This window comes from Myotis myotis, unplaced genomic scaffold (assembly GCF_014108235.1).
Source record: "Myotis myotis isolate mMyoMyo1 unplaced genomic scaffold, mMyoMyo1.p scaffold_m19_p_1, whole genome shotgun sequence".
Lineage (NCBI taxonomy): Eukaryota > Metazoa > Chordata > Mammalia > Chiroptera > Vespertilionidae > Myotis > Myotis myotis.
This window is the reverse complement of record NW_023416313.1, coordinates 97,238,392-97,250,451: the sequence shown is the minus strand read 5'-3', so window position 1 is coordinate 97,250,451 and position 12,060 is coordinate 97,238,392. Positions and strand designations below refer to the sequence as shown.

Here is a 12,060-nt window from a genome sequence, read left to right as displayed (position 1 = left end):
CTGCCTAGCTGGTTTGGCTTAGTGGATAGAGCGTCGGCCTGTGGACTGAAAGGTCCCAGGTTTGATTCCGGTCAAGGGCACATGCCCAGGTTGCAGGCGTGATCCCCAGTGGGGAGCATGCAGGAGGCAGCTGATCAATGATTCTCTCTCATCATTGATGTATCTATCTCTCTCTCCCTCTCTCTTCCTCTCTGAAATCAATAAAAACATATTTTAAAAAAAGAGAATCTCTTTGGCATTAGTATATTAGCATAGAAGTTTGTTAGCAGAGTGTGGAAAGATCCTGGCTGAGAGATTCAAATAAAGCCAGTATTTCAGCAGTAGAAGTGCTAACATGGCCTTTGTCTTTTTTAGTTTCAGTTGTATCCTCAGTGCCAAACAGAGTAATTGTTATACTGATGGGTTGGAAATGAGGTCTAATGCCTTCTTTCCTCTTCATTTATGGGGAGATAGATAGACCATGTGTAGGTAACGTCTCTAAATCTAGGCTTCTTATCTGTAAATGGGATTAATGCTACCTAATCTTCACTCTGTTGTAAATTTTCAATCAGGTTATGTATGATAAATTTTCAGAGCTAAATTTTAAAATCTATTAGAACATTAAAAACATGCCTGTGTCAATATTTGAAGTCTACTAAAGCTCAGGGCAGAGTGATTACAATGTATTACTGATTTTTAAAAAATAATTTTTCTTATGGAAGGCCTGGGGAAGGCAGAGGTGGGAAGGAGGGGCTCAATGGGGGGAGGGGCAGGGAACATCTGCAATACTTTCAACAATAATGATACTTTTTTTTTTTAAAGATCATCTTTCTTATGGGTATTTAAAATCAGATTTAAATGGTAATATTAAAACTGTTGCTACTTTGGCCAATTGTTAAATTGGAGCTGAAATCTGTATATTATGAAATAAGCAAGGTGTATGTGTCCACTTATTTGTTATTTGCTTAATTTTTGCTTCTGGCAGTTTATTATAAACATTTTCAAAGATATGCAAAAGTTGAAAAAGTTTGCTGTGAATAACCATATATTTACCACTTAGGTGATACAATTCAAATAACTATATTTGTTTTATCAAATAGCTATTCATCTACCCATCCCTTTATTCCTCAGTCCATCATATTTGCAATGCATTCAAAGAAAGTTACAGGAATCACTACCCCAAATGAAAGCATGGTATCCTTAACTAAATGCAGGAGACAACAAACCATGGCTTTGGGCATTTTCTGGTTTCTGTAAATAAAGTTGTTGGTTTTTATTAGTTTGTGTGTGTGTGTGTGTGTGTGTGTGTGTGTGTGTGTTTACACAGACAGGCCCATTCATTCACAAATTGTCTGTGGCTGCTTTTGTGCTGCAAACTTGGATTTGAGTGGTTGGAGAGACCATATGGTCCACAAAGTCTAAATGATTTGGCCCTTTAAGAAAAGTTTGTTTGCTCCTACACTAGAGTTCAAGTTCCCCTTTTTTCTTTTGAGGTAAAACTTAAAATCATATAAAAACACCAATATTACATGTACTCTTTGATAAATTCTGACAAATGTGTTCACCTGTGCAACCAATCCTTAACAAAGTGCGAAACATCACTGTCATGCTGTTGTGGCAGCCGTTCAGATGGCTCCGGAGAACGATCAGTCAGCACTCAGAGGAACCAGGAGAGTAAACCTTTCTTACGCAGCGCTGCTAGTCCAGGGGATCTCATCCAAAGCCTGAACTGCCCATGTGGGGAGGACCTATATATATTGATCTTCTTGCGGGGGCCCCTCGGGGGTGGGCTTTGCAGCTCTGCCCAAGTCAGTTAGAACGCAGCTTGTAAGATTACTGACACTGAACTAGGCTGTAAGCCCCCAAAGGTGCCCCCCTATTTTCCTTCTCAATGCTGGGAAGTTCCCTCATGTACCCTCCTAGTCAATCCATGCTCCTGCCCTTCACTCTCAAGACAATCACTATTTTTATTTCTGAAACACCCATAGGTTAGATTTGCCTGTTCTAGAACTTCATATAAATGAGTTCATACGGTATATACAATATAGTGTATACACTGTTGTATAAGGCTTTTTACACTTAGTATAATGCTTTCTGATTCATCCATGTTGTAGCATGTATCTTTAATGTTTTTCTTTTTATTGCTGGCCAGTATGCAATTGTATGGGTTATTCATCCATTACTCTATTGACTGACACCTTTGTTTTTTCTTATTTTGAGCTATTATAATAAAACAGCTTTAAACATTTTTTTTTGTGTTAATCCTCACCCAAGGATATTTTTCCCATTGATTTTAGAGAGAGTGAAAGGGAGGGAGGGGGAAAGAAAGAGAGAGAGAGAAACATCCATGTGAGAGACACACATCAATTGGTTGCCTCCTGCATGCGCCCTGACTAGGTCCGGATTTGCAACCCAGGTGGTATATCCCCTTGACCAGGAATCAAACCCATGACCCTTTGATGTGTGGACTGATGCTCTAACTACTTAGCAATACCAATCAGGGCTAACTTGTTTTGTTTTATTCCTTCAAGTACCCATTCCCATAACACTATGCCCCTGTTGTTTACCCGTAAAGCCTCCTAAAGCCCCCAATTTGTTATTTCTTTTTAAATATAAGCATTATATTAATCACTGGATTTTTTAATACCAACATGTCCTAAATTGGTCTATGCTGTCCTTTCTGAAGGTCGCTGGGAACCATAATCTATTACTTAATACTTGTCAGGCTGCATTCTGTAGACAGTAAATTGGATTGTTTCATTAAGGAAAAACAGCAAAAGACAAAAAATGGAAAGAAGAATCTTACATTCTCACTCTCTAGATCACGTTTTTGCAGCTTTTATAATCTTAACATCTTTTTATTTGGGAATCAGTAAAAAATTAATGTTCATTTATTCTTTTATGTATGTGATTTTTAAAAAACTTTTTATTGAGCATTTCCACTGTTCCACAATCTGTCCTAGGACTTAAAGACATAATAGTTAACAAGAACATGGCTCTTGTCCTCAATGAATTTGTAATCTAGTGATGGAGACATAAATCTAATACCTGTTCTATTCTAGAGACCTGCATTTTTTTTTCTTTAAAGAGCCAGACAGTAAGTAATTTTGGTTTTTTAGGCCATAAAGCCTACTCGACTCTGCATTGTATTGTGAAAGTAGCATAGACAACACATAAGAATCAAGCATGGCTGTGTTATAATAAAACTTTATTGATGGACCCTTGAATTTATAATTCATATAAATTTCACAGATCATAAAATACTCTTTGGAAAATTTTCAGCCATTTAAAATGTAAAAACCCTTAGCTCTCATACAAGACCTGGTGGCAAATGCTATTTGTCTGTGGGCTGTAGTTTGCTGTCCCCTCGTCTGTTCAATAAACATTGAGTATTTTTGCATCTTACAATATGCAATTTTGGTGATACAAGAATAAACAAGTTGTAATCTTAATTTTAGTGCCACTTCTGTAGCAAATGTAGCTGAAGCCTACCTTGATGTTTACCCTGATTCTATAACAAAATTAGCTTTGCTATTCATCTGAATTTTCAATTAAAGATATTTTTATAGTAGTCAAGCCTGTTTTTTAATAATAAAAATACAAATAAGATTTGTGTTCATGAAGTGGAATTACAGTGTATTATTCTACTTGTCCTGTTTTAAATGTTATAGTTACACTATTTTAAAAGTAAAAAGTAACAAAGAAAAATTTATTTTATATGTTTATGTACACATATTTACATATGGTGGTGACAATTGTTCATTTTAATTCAAAAGCATTTATTAACCCCAGTGTGTGTAAGGCATCACAATAAATTCTGTGAATATTATAAAGACTGTTAAAATAGCTGTAGCATATCAAGGTGTTTGTGATCTTTTTAGAAAGCTTTTTTTTTTTTTTTTTAAGGAAGTGTAAGATTTTTATAGGAAGTAGGGTGGGGAAGGGGAGCTATTGACAAAAGAAAAAAAAAAGATTGTACTTGGGCCCAGACTTTTTTTTTTTTAAGGGAAAAGAATGGTATCGGTGCAAGAAATATGCAAACATATAGAGAATTTTTATGAGTTTATTTGAGCTAAACTGAGGACATATGCCAGGGAGCAGTATCTCAAATGCCCCAGAGAATAAGTTTTATTGTTTTTTCTTTTTCTTGATCAACTTTTTAATTTTGTTTTACTTTATTTTTTAAAACCATTTTTAAATTACAGTTGAAATGCATTATTATATTAGTTTTGGATGTATACTCCAGTGATTACACATTACATAACTTACTAAGGGATCATCCCAATTTGACACCATACATAGTTATTAGAATATTATTGACTATACTCCATGAGCTGTACTTTATATCCCCATGACTATCCCATAACAACCACTTTGTACTTCTTAATCACTTCACCATTTTCACCCATCCTCCAAACTCCTCTCCCATCTTGCAACTGTCAAAATGTTCTCTGTGTCATGAGTTTATTTCTGTTCTGCTTGTTCATTTATTTTGTTTTTCATGTTCAATTGTTGATAGATATGTATTTATTGTGATGTTATTGTTTGAATATTTGCATTTTTTCTTCTTAAAGAAGACCCTTTAACACTTCATGTAATACTAATTTGGTGGTAATAAATGCCTTTAGCTTTTTCTTGTTTAGGAAGCTCTTTATCTGTCCTTCAATTCTAAATGACAGCTTTGATGGGTAGTGTAATCTTGGTTGTAGGTCCTTGCCTTTCATCACTTTGGATATTTCTAATTAATCCATTCTGGTCTATAGAGTTTCTATTGAGAAACCAGCTGACAGTCTTATGGGAGCTCTCTTGTAGGTAACTAACTGCTTTTCTCTTGCTGCTTTTAAGATTCTCTCTTTGTCTTTAACCTTTTGTGTTTTCATTATGATGTGTCTTGGTGTGTGTCTCTTTGGGATTTGTTTGGGATTCTCTGTGCTTCTTGAACTTGTATGTCTATTTCCTTCACCAAATTCGGGAAGTTTTCTGTTATTATTTTTTCAAATAGGTTTTCAATTTCTTGTTCATTCTCTTCTTATTCTAGCACCTCCATGATGTGAATATTGATATGATTAAATTTGTCCCAGAGGGTCCCTTATATTATCTTCAATTTTGGATTCTTTTTTCTTTTTGCTGTTCTGATTGGATGTTTTTGCTCCCATATATTAAAATCACTGATTTAATTCTTCACTTACGCTACTGTTGATTCCCTGTAAATTATTCTTCATTTCAGTTAGTTTATCTTTCATTTCTGACTGGTTCTTTTTTAAGGTGTGGAAGTTCTAAGTTTCTTAAACATCCTTATAACCAGTGTTTTGAACTCTGCATCAAGTAAATTGCTAGTCTCCATTTTGCTTAACTACTTTTCTGGAGTTTTGTTCTGTTCTTCCACATGGCACGTATTTCCTTGTCCCCTTTTGACAGCTTCCCTGTGTGTGTTTCTATGTATTAGGTAGAACTGCTCCATCACCCAGGCTCAGTAGAGTGGCCTAATGCAGTAGATGTTCAGTAAGGCCCAGCCTCCCCAATCAAACCCATGACCCCAAGCTGGACACTCAGGTATGCCCCCCTCATGTGGACACCCTCCTTTTGTAGATGAGCCTTGATTGCTATTGGCACATAAATGGGAGAGGTTTGCCTCCAGGCCAATCGGCTGCAAGAACTGGCTGTGACAAATGATCACTGACCTCTGACTACCATGGAGGATCAGTTGTTCAGGGACCCACCCCACAGAGCGGGACTTACTTCAGCAGGGCTTTGATGTTCACTGAGTTCGTCCCTTGAGTGTGTTGATTGTGGAGGTGATTAGATGGTAGTTATTCAGCGTAGTCTGAAGCTATCAATTGGGTGCACTGGTTCTGGGGCCTCCCAGGAGTTGCAAGCTAAGGTTAGCTGCCACCTAGGTTCTGCTCATGGCCAATTGGCATGAGCTACAAAGCAATCTGAAGATGGCTGCTACTTATGCTGGGCTTGGAGGTGCCCACGTGAGGCCAAGCTGCAAACCAAGGCTGGGTAGTGCTGGGCCTGGGGTCATTTAACGAGAGGTATGGGGCCCACTGAGGCCAGATACTGCTTATTTGAGATATTTTAGGAAAATATGAAGCATGAACCAAGACAGGCCTGGTGTATGGAAAAGCCACTTAAAACAGCTTGGGTGGGCCAGAAAGTTGGGTGGGGAAAGGCCTCAGGGATCACTAGGGCAGGAAAAATAGTGTTAGTCAGGTTGATAGAGTTTCAGATATGGCACCAACCTGCTGGTTCTGTAGGGGGAGGGCTCATCAAAGAAAAAATGGCCTCTGCAGCACTTCAGTCTGGGAGAAAGCTGCTCCTCCAGCTCTCACCCGATACTGGACAATTTAGTTCCTTTCCACAATTCTCTGGTGCTTTTCCATCTGCTGCCTTTATGTTGGAGTTTGGAGGAAGTTAGTCAGAATTAGTTTGTGTGTGGGCCCTATAAGGGGAACTATTTGGTACACCAGCAGCCCTCCATATCCCTCAGCCTCAATCCCTGGCTGTTTTTACAGCCAGAGTTATGGGGACTTCTCTTCCTGGCACTAGAACCTTGGGTTGGGGGACCTGGTATGGGACTAGGACCCCTTCTCTTCAGGGGAACTTACATAGCCGTGAAATCCCTCCCAATTTTAATCCACCACATGTAGGTGTGGGACCAGACCCTTCTGTGTCTCCACCCCTTCTACTAGTCTTGATGTAGCTGCTTCTTTAATTCCGTAGTTTTGAACTTCCATTCAGTCATATTCCAAGCAATTCTGAATAATGACTGTTCTGTCGTATAGTTTTAATATTGATGTGGCTGTGGGAGGGAGCAAGTACCACATTTACCTATGCCACCGCCTGGACTGGCAGTCTTGCAGTTTTTTTATGCATTTGAAATTAAAGAGGGGACTAAGGAAGATTTGAAAAGCATTTTTGAGAATAACACAATTAATTATGATATAGGTAGAAAATTTAAAAGTTCTATAATGTTAGAGCAAATTCATACCTAGTGTGCTCAGGCAATTATATAGCAGCCTGCTATGATTACAGGATGCTGTCTTTGGAAAAGAAGATAAGGCAGAAAGTGTATTTGGGAATTTCAAGACTATGTCACCAGGCCCCGGATGGGTAGCTCAGCTGGTTAGAGTGTGGTACTGATATGCTAAGGTTGTGTGTGTGATCCCTGGTCAGGGCACATACAAACATCAACCAATGAATGCGTAAATAAGTGGAACAACAAATTGATATATCTCTTTCTTTCTAAAATTAAAATGTTATTGAAAGGATATTGATGTTACTCATCAGTACCATGTCCTTTCCTCTTTTCCCTCCTCTACCAAAACTCCTTCACAGTTGATAATTCTAACTCTGCTGCTGCCCAACCGGCAGCAGAAATGAGAGACATTGATGGATGTGGCAGTGGCTGAGGAGTTGCATAAAGAATTTCAGAGGCATACACATTTGGTACTTAATGATTCATTCTGCCTCAAGTAGTATTTTGCAGAGAATTTTAGTTTCTTCCATAAATTCTTTGATTGTCAAACTAATAATATCAAGGTCCTCGATAGGTGTCTTCATAAGTGCACATTTTAAATGAGTAAGCTACATGCGTTTTTCATAATTCCTCAACAAATGTTATGCCTATTTTATTGTAGAATATAATATGTTTATGTTCCCATTTCTTTTATTTCAAATTCAGAGAAATACATCGGTCAGGGAATCAGAGTTGACAACTTAGCTGAATATTTGAATTAACTTATATGACATCAATGAAATTTCTCCACATAACATGGCTAGTCAAGCTGTCAAATACCTTTAAGTAAATAATAAATATTATTTATTTGATTAGAGCTAAATATATTCTATAACTTATATATTTTTAGAATATATAATATTTTATATATAATAAAATATATAATATTTTATAATGTATAATTTTCTTTCCTTTTGGCAGAAATTTTATCTTTACAGGAAGATGGTTTATTTATTTAAGTTTATATAGGTATATATTTTTCAAATTAATTCAGCCACAAGTGAAAAATTCAGATTCAATAGAAATACATAAAATTAAATATTAGTACCCTGAAAAAAATACAACACAAATTTCAAGGAATCTATCTTTTGAACCATAACCACATTATCAGAAGACTGAGATTCTGTCTAATGAAAGTGGGCAGGGAATTTTACCAATTACAGTGACCGAGCAGATTTCTGTTCTCTGCAAACCAACGTTCTCTGCCAACCGTAATTAGTAGTCACATTGATTTAGTGTGTCCTACAACTGAATTAGTCAAAGAAGAACTTACACTCAACTACTTCAGGCTTTATAGACTTTGGTTAATACCTTAAAACACAACAAATGGAACAAGAGAACCAAATTATTGCCTACCTAATTATGGTAGGGAAAATTCTAAAGATGCATACCCTCCCTCAAGATTCCCATTCCCAGGTTACTCAATCAAACACTAATCTAGGTACTTCTGTGAAAGAACTTTGTAGATGCAATTAACGTTATTAATGAAATAACCTTAAAATAGGAAGGTTATTCTGAATAGTTCAAGTGACCCCAATGCAATCACATAATTCCTTAGGACCTTATATATACAAGATCCTGTCATTAACAAATAGTTTTACTTTCTGTTTCCATTCTGGATGCCTTTTATTTAATTTCCTTCTCTAATAGCCAGGCTAGAAACCCCACTGCAATGTTGAATAGAACTGGCAGTAGTAGATATCCTTATCTTATTCCTGTTGAAAGAAACATTTTCAGTCTTTTACATTAGTTATGATGCTAGTAGATGCCATTTATCAGGTAAGCATATTCCCTTCTGTTACTATTATGTTGAGTGTTTTTATTATGAGAGGGTGTTAGACTTTATCAAATGTGTTTTCTGTAGCTATCAAGATGATCATGAGGTTTTTGGCCTTTTCTTGATCAAGTTAGTGATTGTTTTTCATATATTGAACCAACTTTGCACTCTGTATAAATTCTACTTGGTCATGGTGAATAATCCTTTTTATAACATGCTCAATAAGGCTTTCTAGTATTTTGTTTAGTGTTTTTATATTTATATTTATCGAGGATATTGATTCGTTGCTTTATTTTCTGGTGATGTGTTTGGTTTTAGAATCAAGGTAATAGTGACCTCACAAAATAAGTTGGGAAGTATTCTCTCCTAATTTGTGATAGAGTTTGTGAAGTGTTGTTAATTCTTCTTTAAATGTTTTATAGCAGATACCAGTTATCCTTCTTGGAGAATTTCTTTGTTGAAAGCTTTTTTATTACTGATTCATTCCCTTTACTTGTTACAGTTTATTGAGATATTACATCTCTTCTTTTTTAAAATTTTATTTTTATTTTTTTAATCACAGCTGGCATAAATATTATATTACTTTTAGGTGTACAACATAGTGATTAGACATTTATATAACTTATGAAGTAATCACCCCCAATAAATCTAGTACATCAGACATCATAGTTATTGTAATATTATTGATTTTATTCTCTGTTATACTTTACATGCCCATGACTACTTCATAATTACAAATTTGTACTTAAAAAAAAAATCCTAGCCTGATGCTATGTTTTTATTAATTTTTAGAGAGAGAGAGAGAGAGAGAGAGAGAGAGGGAGAGAGAGAGACCACTTGGTTGCCTCGGGTATGTGCCCCAGTTGTGGATTGAACCTGCAATGTAGGTGTGTGCTCTGAGAATTGAACCCGCAGCTGTTTGGTGTAAGGGAATATGCTTCAAACAACTGAGCCACCTAGCCAAGGCCCATTTTAAGCATCTTAAACTCTTCCCCCTTTTCACCCATCCCCCAGCCCCCATTCATTTGGTAACCATCAAAATGTTCTCTATATCTGTGAATTTGTTTCTGTTTTGTTTGATCACTTATTTTGTTTTCTTTTTTAGATTCCATATATAAGTAAAACCACCTGGCATTTGTCTTTCTGACTGACTTATTTCACTCAGCACAATACCCTCTAGGTCCATCCATGTTGTCACTGACAGCAAGATTTTGTTCCTTTTTATGGCTGAGGCACATTTCATTGTACATATGTACCACTTCTTTATCCATTCATCTATTTTTTTAAATATATATTTTTACTAGAGGCCCTGTGCACAAATTCGTGCATGGGTGGGGTCCCTCGGCATGGCTGGCAATAGGGCCCATCAGGGCCACGGGAGGTTGGCTGTGGGAACACACTGACCACCAGGGGGCAGTTCCTGTGTTGAGCGTCTGCCTCCTGGTGGTCAGTGCACATCATAGCGATGGGTCACTTAGGCTTTTATATATATAGACTAGAGGCCTGGTGCACAAAAATTTGTGCACTCGGGGGTGGGGGGTCCCTCAGCCCAGCCTGTGCCCTCTCGCAGTCTGGGACCCCTCGGGAGATAGCGACCTGCTGGCTTAGGCCTGCTCCCAGGGGGATTGGGCCTAAGCTGGCAATCAGAGATACCTCTGGCAGCCCGGGAGCCCTCAGGGAATGTCCACTTGCCAGCGGGGAGAAGGCCTAAGCTGCAGTCGGACATCCTTAGTGCAGCTGAGGAGGCGGGAGAGGCTCCCACCACCACCGCTGTACTGGCAGCCATCAGCCTGGCTTGTGGCTGAGCAGAGCTCCCCCTGTGGGAGCGCACTGACCACCAGGGGGCAGCTCCTGCATTGAGCGTCTGCCCTCTGGTGGTCAGTGTGTGTCATAGGGATCAGTCATCTCAGTCTTTCTGCTCTTAGGGTCAGTTTTCATATTACCCTTTTATTATATAGGACAGAGGCCTGGTGCATGGGTGGGGGGCCGGCTGGTTTGCCCTGAAGGGTTTCCCGGATCAGGATGGGGATCCTGCTGGGGTGCCTGGCCATCCTGGGTGAGGGGCTGATGGCTGTTTTCAGGCTGACCACACCCTCTTTAGGGTGGGGGTTCCCCACTGGGGTGCCTGGCCAGTTTGGGTGAGGGCCTGAGGGCCGTTTTCAGGCTGGTCCAGCCCGCCAGTGATGGAAGCTCCCAGCCTGTCCTTTTTTTCTTTTTTTAATTCTGGGATTTATTTACCTTCTATAATTGAAACTTTGTAGCCTTGAGAGGAGCTCAGAGCCAGCCAGGGCAGGCGGGAGGGAAGCTTGGCTTCCTCCATCACCAGGGGCAATACAGCCTCCTGCTAGCTCCAGCTCCGTGGCCACGGCTGGCTGAAAGCAGGTATCTGGGGTTTATTTATCTTCTATAATTGAAACTTTGTTGCTTTGAGTGGAACTCAGAGCTGCCATGGCAGGCAGGAAGCTTGGCTTCCTCCATCATTGGGGCCTCCTGCTTGCTCCAGCTCCGTGGCTGCCGGTCGCGATCTTGGTTGAGTTAATTTGCATACAGTTGCTCTGATTGGCTGGTGGGAGTGGCTTAAGGCGTAGCGAAGGTATGGTCAATTTCCATGTTTGTCTTTTATTATTGTAGATTGGTTTCAGAGAGGATGGGAGCGAGATAGAAACATCAATGATGAGAATCATTGATTGGCTGCCTTCCGCATGTCCCCTACTGGAGATCAAGCCCACAACCTGGGCAGTGCCCTTGACCAGGATGAAACCCGGGACCCTTCAGTTTGCAGGTCGACCCTATCCACTGAGCTAAACCAGCTAGGGCTATCCATTCATCTATTTATGGACACTTAGGTTATTTCCATATCTTTGCTGTTGTAAATAATGCTGCAATGAGCATATGGATACATGTCTTTTTGAATTAGTGTTTTGGGTTTCTTTAGATAAATAACCAGAAGAGGAATTTTGGGTCATTTCCTGTCTCTTGTTATAGGCTTTTAGTTAAAGTCTATTTTGTCTGGTATAAATATTGCTACCCTAGCTTCTTTGTTTGGTTGTTTCCATTTTTATGAAATTTCTTTTTCCATCCCTTTCCTTTCAGCCTGTGTGTGTCATTTGTTGTGAAGTGAATCTCTTGTAGACAGAATATGTAAGGGTCCTGTTTATTATCCACGCAGTCTCCAAATGTCTTTTGATGGGAGTATTTAATCCATTTACACATAAAATAATTGTTGATAGATATGTAGTTATTGCCATTTTATTATTCATATATATATTTTTTTCTTCTTCTT

General features: G+C 38.6%; 1 protein-coding gene across 1 annotated transcript in view; it reads left to right on the top strand.

The window, feature by feature from the left end:
• Positions 1-12,060, top strand: part of MALRD1 (MAM and LDL receptor class A domain containing 1) — a 628,376-nt gene that overhangs the window by 23,464 nt on the left and 592,852 nt on the right. The gene's annotated exons all lie outside the window — the stretch shown is intronic.